This window comes from Grammomys surdaster, unplaced genomic scaffold (genome assembly GCF_004785775.1).
Source record: "Grammomys surdaster isolate TR1022 unplaced genomic scaffold, NIH_TR_1.0 61, whole genome shotgun sequence".
NCBI classification, from domain to species: domain Eukaryota; kingdom Metazoa; phylum Chordata; class Mammalia; order Rodentia; family Muridae; genus Grammomys; species Grammomys surdaster.
Genome location: NW_021604563.1, coordinates 8907146 through 8915552, shown reverse-complemented (window position 1 = coordinate 8915552; position 8407 = coordinate 8907146). Strand labels below are relative to the sequence as shown.

Genomic DNA, 8407 nt, shown 5'->3' with positions numbered 1-8407 from the left:
ACTGAAAGGGTGTCCTTCCCCAGGCATCCCATTTCTCTGGGGTATCAAGTCTTTACAAGACTAAGTGTATCTTTTCTTACTGGGGCCAGACCAGGCAGTTAGTTCTCTGCTTAGTGTGTGCTTGAGGCCTTGGACCAGCCGGTGTATGGGTGTATGCTCTCCAACAATGTGAACTAACCTCAACCACAACTTCTATATGCAGACTGTGAGAAGATATTCCTAGAGTTTTCCACTTCTCTTCTCAATCACTACTAATTTCATAGCTCCAGTTAACCAACAATAGTTATTCCAGCAAAACAATTTCTGCTAGTAGTTCTATAATGTGGTAAATGACAGTTAATTCTTCAACTCCAGCTGAACAGAACCATTGAGTCTTAATACAAAACAGTACATGAAAGACTGTTATCCAGTCCTTAATTCCCTCTAAATGTTTACAGTGCAGGCCTCCAACATCTGCACTGTGCTTAGAATTACCTTCTAAGTTCCTACAACAGTTCATTATGCTCTGAACACTCAATGACTTCCCTAACATAGACTTTTGAAGTTTTTTTATAATCCTTCTGAAAACAACACGGTCAGATCTATAACAGGCATGAACTCAAAGCAAGAAACCTAAAGGCAGAAACTGAAGCAGAAGTCATGATAGAAATGCATATTTCTCCCCAGTGCTTGATTAATTGTTCTGTTCCTTTGTATATATCCCAGAACCACTTGCCCATGGTTGGTATGAATTCAAAAAAATATCCCCATATATTTACTTAAAAGGTAAATCTGATAGAGGTAGTTTATCAATGATGTTCTATCTTCCCAAGTAACTCTAGTTTGTATCACTATGACAACATCTAGATGGAAGCCTGTAAGTAAAACTGTCAAAGTAATATGGGCAGGCTCTGCCTATTTTCTTATAGAAATTTATCTTTTATAAGGATGAAATATAGAATGTAGTGCCAGTTTTAATCTAGCAATACATTTAGTATTGATGTTACATAAAACTAGCAATACAGTTATGAATTCTGAAATCCCCATATCTTTGGGCATTCTTAAATATTCAGTATGGCTTAATAACTTTACAATTTCCTGATGCCTAGTTCTTTGAAATGTAGTTTCTTCCACAAAGTTTTCAAAAGGTAAATTATAGTGAATATTTTCCTATGCTTTTTATTTAGGAAAATAAGAATAGTTCATATGAAAGCTATTTATACTAATTTTCATATTTATTTAATCAGGCCCCAATTTTGTTCATCTCTAATACTCTATGTACCCTAATTACATAAATAGATATAACTAGATTGTTATGTAGTATGATGATGTTATACTAGTTTTTTCAGCCTGCTTAAAAAAACAGTTCTGTCTTTATTCCATTCGATAGAACACAGTTGTCCACCTCACATAGCTAAATTGTTCACAATCTTTTTAAATTGAATATGCTCCATCTAGGTTTTATTCTGTTCATTCAGACATGAACTGTGAAATTGCCCATTGATATATGTGTGTGAATATATTTATAAGGGATCATTTGATGATTAAGATAATTTTCCCAGTTATTTATGATATAGATTAAAATGTATATTTGATTTTGACTATAAGTAAGTTGAAATAATGAAAGCATAAAAAATCTTGAAAACAGAACATCTTTGTTGTTAAAATAGATATGGTCCTTAAAATTACTTGGTTGTTGCAAATATGTATGGTTGATGATTAAGGGAATGAATGATTAATACATTAATATTTTTACCATCTTAGGCAGCAATTTTACTTTCTGAAAAGATACCAAATATTCCCCTGGTCATAATAATTCTAAAATACGAATGAAAAATGTATAATTTAAAAATATACTCTTTTCTTAGATACTATATTCCAGAATACTTTGTCATAGTATATAATAAAGACATAACATATAATATGTAGTGAATGTATGATGATGAGATTATTGTCTGAGAATGTAGAGAAAACACTAGCAAATATGGTTCATAAAACTTAGGCTCAATTTTATAATTTTATTGCACATTATGCAACATAGTTTATATCTAATATGTGCTACTAATTCTGAGGTGTTTCTCCTTTGCAGTCTTGAATCATATTATATTATGTCAAGAATATTAGATCAAGTAATTAGAAAAATGAGTACAATATCAAACATCAACTATGTTTAATATTATGTACTCATGAATTTAAGACATTATTCAGCATTTCATATGCTTGTAACAAGATAAGTGATTCACACTTTATGTTCATCAAGCAGTGTGATCTAAATACCATTTATCTATATTTCAGATAATCAGAAAACTTTCTTTTAGTGAATAGGAACATAATTAGTAAGATCATAGACTGAAAAATGCTGGACATCAACAGCTCTGGGAGAGAAAGGAAATTCATTTCTCTTCATATATAAAATCAAAAGTAGACCCAAAGTAACATAAATATTCAGACTTTTTTGTTATTCAGTACAAATCCAACATAATTATTTTTTGGTACTAACACGAATAGATCTGAAAGTTTGTAATTAGTTTTGTGATGATGTTTTTTTCTGTTTTCCTTTTTTCTTTTTATCTTCTTCTAAGCTGTTCAATCCCATTACCAGTGGCTATTTTTTTCTTCAAATGATTTTTTACCTCTGCAAGAGTACTGTACTTGACAAGAAATAAGGGGAGAGCTGTAGCAATTTAAATTGCTATTTCCAAGAATAAATAACACTCTTTTCAAATGTATCTGCTAGATATTAAAAAGAGCACATCAGGCAATTGTAGGTTCATGTTCTAACCTTGGAAGATGAAGGCTTCTGATAAGTATATTGTTAACCCAAATTTTCTGTATCCAATGGAATTTAATTTGCCCTATCATTTCATTTGCCAGAGTTATCTCTAACAGTAACAATTTTCTTCTGAAAACTGATTTTCTAGCAATTTTGTGCTCAGTTCATAAAATAGTTATGCTACTTCTTATCACACATGGTCATTATGAAGCTTCTTATGAAACATTTAAGGAGGAAATAAGTTATGAAATTATCAATAACAAGAAATTTTCTTCATAAATTCAAAATGGGATTACTTCTTGGTTAAAAACTAATACTACTTTAAGGACAGAAGTCCTGAAAGTATTTTGGAGAATTGAGGGAATATAGGGTCCTAATCAGTTTTGTAGAAAACTACTTTACAGTTCTCCTGCATGGAAGTATCACTGCTATAAACATAATATTATTATAGAGAAAAGAGACCAAATGGGTTGATACTTACTGAAAGAATGGAGAACTCAGCAAGAGTATGCATATAGCATTAGTTTACTGGGTTTTGTTTATACATAATTGTTAAAATTCTATGTGGTGAATACAAGTCTGTTTCATCTAGCATAGTATTATGTCTGACATTCTGCACTGAAATATCTATTACAAAATGATAAATTATTTAAAAAAATAGAAGGACATCTATCTGGTTTGACTGGAGAACTGCCAACAGAGGTGTGTTACATGCATGCAATCCACTGACCTTCAGTGTCTCGCTCTCACCCTGTTAGCCCAAGGAGCCTTGAGGATATCATGAATTTCCTGTTTCCCCATGGAGGGCTATGAGAGCCCTAAGAACAACTAGCTTGGAGCCCTTCCACACCAATCCATATCAGGTGTAGAGAGAGCAGGGAAAACACAAGAGTAATGTGAGCAGAGGGGAATCTATGAGATGTGATGTGGACCTAGAATGGGACCAGGGGAAAGACCCAGGGAGTCTATGATGGTGATTCTAACTGAGACTCCTACCAGTGGGTTATATGGATCCTGAACTGGCCTTTCATATAGCCAGGCAGTACCTCCAGTAGGGATAAGGACAGTAACACACCCAGAAAACCTTCCACACAAAATGTGTCCTGCATCCAAGTTTCAAAGGGTCAAAGACAGAGCATAAAAGAAGGAAGTGGATGATCAATGTCTGGACCAAACTGATATCCATTCCATGGGCAAGAACCAATCTCTGACACTATTAATAATACTTGTTATGCTTGTAGATAGGCATTTGGCATGCTTGTCCTCAGATAGGCTCCACTGAGCAGACCATGGAAATAGACACAGAAATCTACACCCAAATGTTAGATGGAGCTTAGGGAGTCTTGTGGAAAGATGGGGGAAGAACTGAGGAACCAGAAGAGGACAGAGACTCAACAGATAGACTAACTACATAAACTACATTGAACACTTGGTGGCTCCTACAGACTGAATCAACAACCACAGTGTCAGTATAGGCTGCATCTATGCATCCAGAACATATACAGCAGAATTTTAGCTTGGTCTTAAGGTTGGTTCCCCAACAATTAGATTGTGGACTGTTCCTGATTCTGTTGCCTGCCTGTGAATATAATTTCCCTAATTGTGCCCCTCAATGGGAGAGGATATGACAAGTCTGGCAGTGACTTGATATGATGGATGGGGTGATATTCAGGGATGGAGGCTCTCCCTTCTCAGAGGAGAAGGGCTAGGGGAAATATGGAAGGATCTGTATAAAAGGTTACTGGGAGGAGAGGAGGGCTGATATTGGGATGTAAAGTGAATCAAAATAATAAATTAATAAAACTAAATTAAGAAGGAGACAATATAATAAAGAAAATTTAAAAAGTCAATGCATATATCAAAATTTTGTCATTATGTATTGCCAAAGGAAAATTCAAACTACTATGGGATACAACTGAATTTGTAGAAGAATGGTTAAAATTAAATAATAATAAAGGTGTTACTGAATTGTAGATATGGAAAAACAGGGGCTCTCATAGTAAAGATTGAAGTAAAACTGATACAAATGCTTGAAAATCAGACATTTGAGATTCCTTAAGAAGATATATATCCTAGAATGTAACAATTCTACTTCTAATTTTCTCAAAGAATTGTGAAAGTAGAAAAATGTTTTGTAGTTAAATCAGACTTGTTCACAACAGCTAATACCAAAAGAAATCCATGACCAATAGAACAACTAAACAATTTTGCTTTTATTACAAAGGAGATACTGCAAGGTATGTTAATCTCATTACACTGAATATTGTAAAAGTAGGCCACTGTGAATTACACATTGAATCTTATTCTATGTAGGTATACATAGATTATTTATACAGCAATAATTGTAATAATAATAACAACAGCAACAACAACAACAACAACAATAATAATAATAATAATAGAAATCTCTGACTAGGTATACTATGTTATGCTTGTAAGTCCAGGACACACATTTAGAGACAGAAGGATGAAGAATTCAAGGTTAGTCTGAGGTAGTTAATGAGAACTTAATCCTATAGAAAAAGGATGCACTCTAAAAAATTCAACTAACTTAATACTATATGAAAAATATTTTATTGGCCTAGATATGTGTTGTGGTAATTATTTAAAATGGTCTCTGGCTCATCTGACTATCTAAGCTGAGGCGGCTCTGCTTAGCTCAGCCACCATGTTCTGTGGCCAAAGGACACGTGCATGCAGCAGCTAGAACCGGCCTGCCAGAAACACCAGCCCAGCCACCTATGAGACACCAGCCTGGGAGATGGCTCTGCCAATCTTCCACGCTGTCTCTGCAAGGCAGGGCTTTGCCCAGACCATTCCACCATCCATACAGGCCCAGTAAGAGAATGAGACTCTAATTCTTATAGATTAATCAAAGGCTTTATACGTTTGGTAATGATTAATAGCAAGATGCCCATACAAAGAAAGTTGTATCCCAATTAGCTAACCTAATTATGAGTTTATAAGTTGTTCCCCACGAGTGCTCTCCATACTTGTGTGGTTCTCCATCCTCCTACATCTCTGCTCTCTCTCTAACTCCTCCTCTTCCTTTTTTCTCTTCCTCTCCCAACTCTTCCTTTTCCTCTCCTTAGTCCTCCTATCTTAGCTCCTCCTACTAACATGCTATATACAAAAAAAGTATATAGTAAAGTTCCATGTATTTAATATTTCAAAATACTATACATTAATTTGTAGTGATAGAAATTAGAGATTGGTAAATAAGAGACAATAGCCATTTGCAATAGGGATAGTGCTGGAAAAAATTTAGAGTGATGTAAATATTTATAGCTTGGTTTTGATGTTGATGTTGATGGTTATAAAGTCATTAATCTTTAGTATAGTGACTATTGCCACAACAATATAATTGATACTTAAAAAGATCAATGGTGATTAAGATATATCCTTAAAATAAAGATGTGATATAATTCAATTTTTGTTAGCTTGATAAAATAATTTTATTATAAGCACTTATTTGAGGCAATCATGACATAAATGATAAATACATACAACATATTTATCAATTAAAATATTTAAAAGCTTAAAAATAAAAATAAGCTGAGTTAAATGACCACTGAAGACTAGGTTTCATGACACCATGCAACCTTCCAAAGAAGGGCCTGAACCAACAGTCCTACATAGCTATGATGCCTAGGAGCTACCTCAACTAAAAACACGGCATTATTCAGTAGTGCTGCACATACCTTGGAGGTAAGCAAGAGATCCCTAATTATTCTTAAGATACATTTAGCAAGACAGACACCCTGTCTAGTACTACTTAGTACAAGTGAAATCATGATTATTAGTGGAGTATCTTCAATCACTAATTTAAAACACCAGCATAGCTCTTCCTCTCGGTCCCATATTGAACTCGAGTTGGAAGAGGCGAGTCTAGTCTCAAAATGGAGGCCCATGATCCAAAGGAACCAGAGCAGCTGAGGAAGCTGTTTATAGGTGGTCTGAGCTTTGAAACCACAGATGATAGCTTAAGAGAACATTCTGAGAAATGGGGCACACTTACAGACTGTGTGGTAATGAGAGATCCCCAAACAAAACGTTCCAGAGGCTTTGGTTTTGTGACCTACTCTTGTGTTGAAGAAGTGGATGCTGCAATGTGTGCTCGGCCACACAAGGTTGATGGGCGTGTGGTGGAACCAAAGAGAGCTGTTTCTAGAGAGGATTCTGTAAAGCCTGGTGCCCATTTAATGGTGAAGAAAATTTTTGTTGGTGTTATTAAAGAGGACATGGAAGAATATAATCTGAGAGATTACTTTGAAAAGTATGGCAAGATTGAAACCATAGAAGTGATGGAAGACAGGCAGAATGGGAAAAAGAGAGGATTTGCTTTTGTAACTTTTGATGATCATGACATAGTTGATAAAATTGTTGTTCAGAAACACCACACTATTAATGGGCATAATTGTGAAGTGAAAAAGGCCCTTTCTAAACAAGAGATGCAGTCTGCTGGATCACAGAGAGGTCACGGAGGTGGATCTGGCAACTTCATGGGTCGTGAAGGAAACTTTGGAGGTGGTGGAGGGAACTTTGGTCGTGGAGGAAACTTTGGTGGAAGAGGAGGCTATGGTGGTGGAGGTGGTGGCAGCAGAGGTAGTTATGGAGTTGGTGATGGTAGATATAATGGATTTGGAGATGATGGTGGCAACTATGGTGGTGGTCCTGGTTACAGTAGTAGAGGAGGTTATGGAGGTGGTGGACCGGGATATGGAAACCAAGGTGGTGGATATGGTGGTGGTGGAGGAGGATATGATGGTTACAATGAAGGAGGAAATTTTGGTGGAGGTAATCATGGTCGTTGAAACTATAATGATTTTGGAAATTATAGTTGACAGCAGCAATCAAATTATGGACCCATGAAGGGGGGCAGTTTTGGTGGAAGAAGCTCAGGCAGTCCCTATGGTGGTGGCTATGGATCTGGAGGTGGAAGTGGTGGATATGGTAGCAGAAGGTTTTAAAACAAAACAGAAACGGCTACAGTTCTTAGCAGGAGAGAGAGCGAGGAGTTGTCAGGAAAGCTGCAGGTTACATTGAGACAGTCTTCCCAAATGCATTAGAGGAACTGTAAAAACCTGCCACAGAAGGAACGATGATCCATAGTCAGAAAAGTTACTGCAGCTTAAACAGGAAACCCTTCCTGCTCAGGACTGTCAGAGCCACAGTTTGCAAAAAGTGCAGCTATTGATTAATGCAATGTAGTGTCAATTAGATGTACATTCCTGAGGTCTTTTATCTGTTGTAGCTTTGTCTTTTTCTTTTCATTACATCAGGTATATTGCCCTGTAAATTGTGGTAGTGGTACCAGGAATAAAAAATTAAGGAATTTTTAACTTTTCAATATTTGTGTAGTTCAGTTTTTCTACATTTTAGTACAGAAACTTTAACAAAATGCGGTTTTGAAGGTGTTTCCTTGTGAGTTAACAAGTAAAGAAAATCATTGTTAATTACTATTTTGTATGAATTTTGCTAAAGTTAACTGTAAAGAAACATCTACTGACTTGCAATTTAAGGGGAATCTATTCTCCCCATTTCCAAAACCATGATGAGTGGACGCTGACATGTGGAGAGAATAGATATTTGTATGTTTGCAATGTGTGTTTTAGATAATTAGAATTGGGTAATAAAAAATAGCATATTTGTGAA

General features: G+C 35.6%; 1 pseudogene; it reads left to right on the top strand.

Annotated features, from left to right (window-relative positions):
- Positions 1 to 6651: 6651 nt before the first annotated feature.
- Positions 6652 to 7786, top strand: LOC114637128 (annotated as a pseudogene).
- The last annotated feature ends 621 nt before the right edge of the window (positions 7787 to 8407 follow it).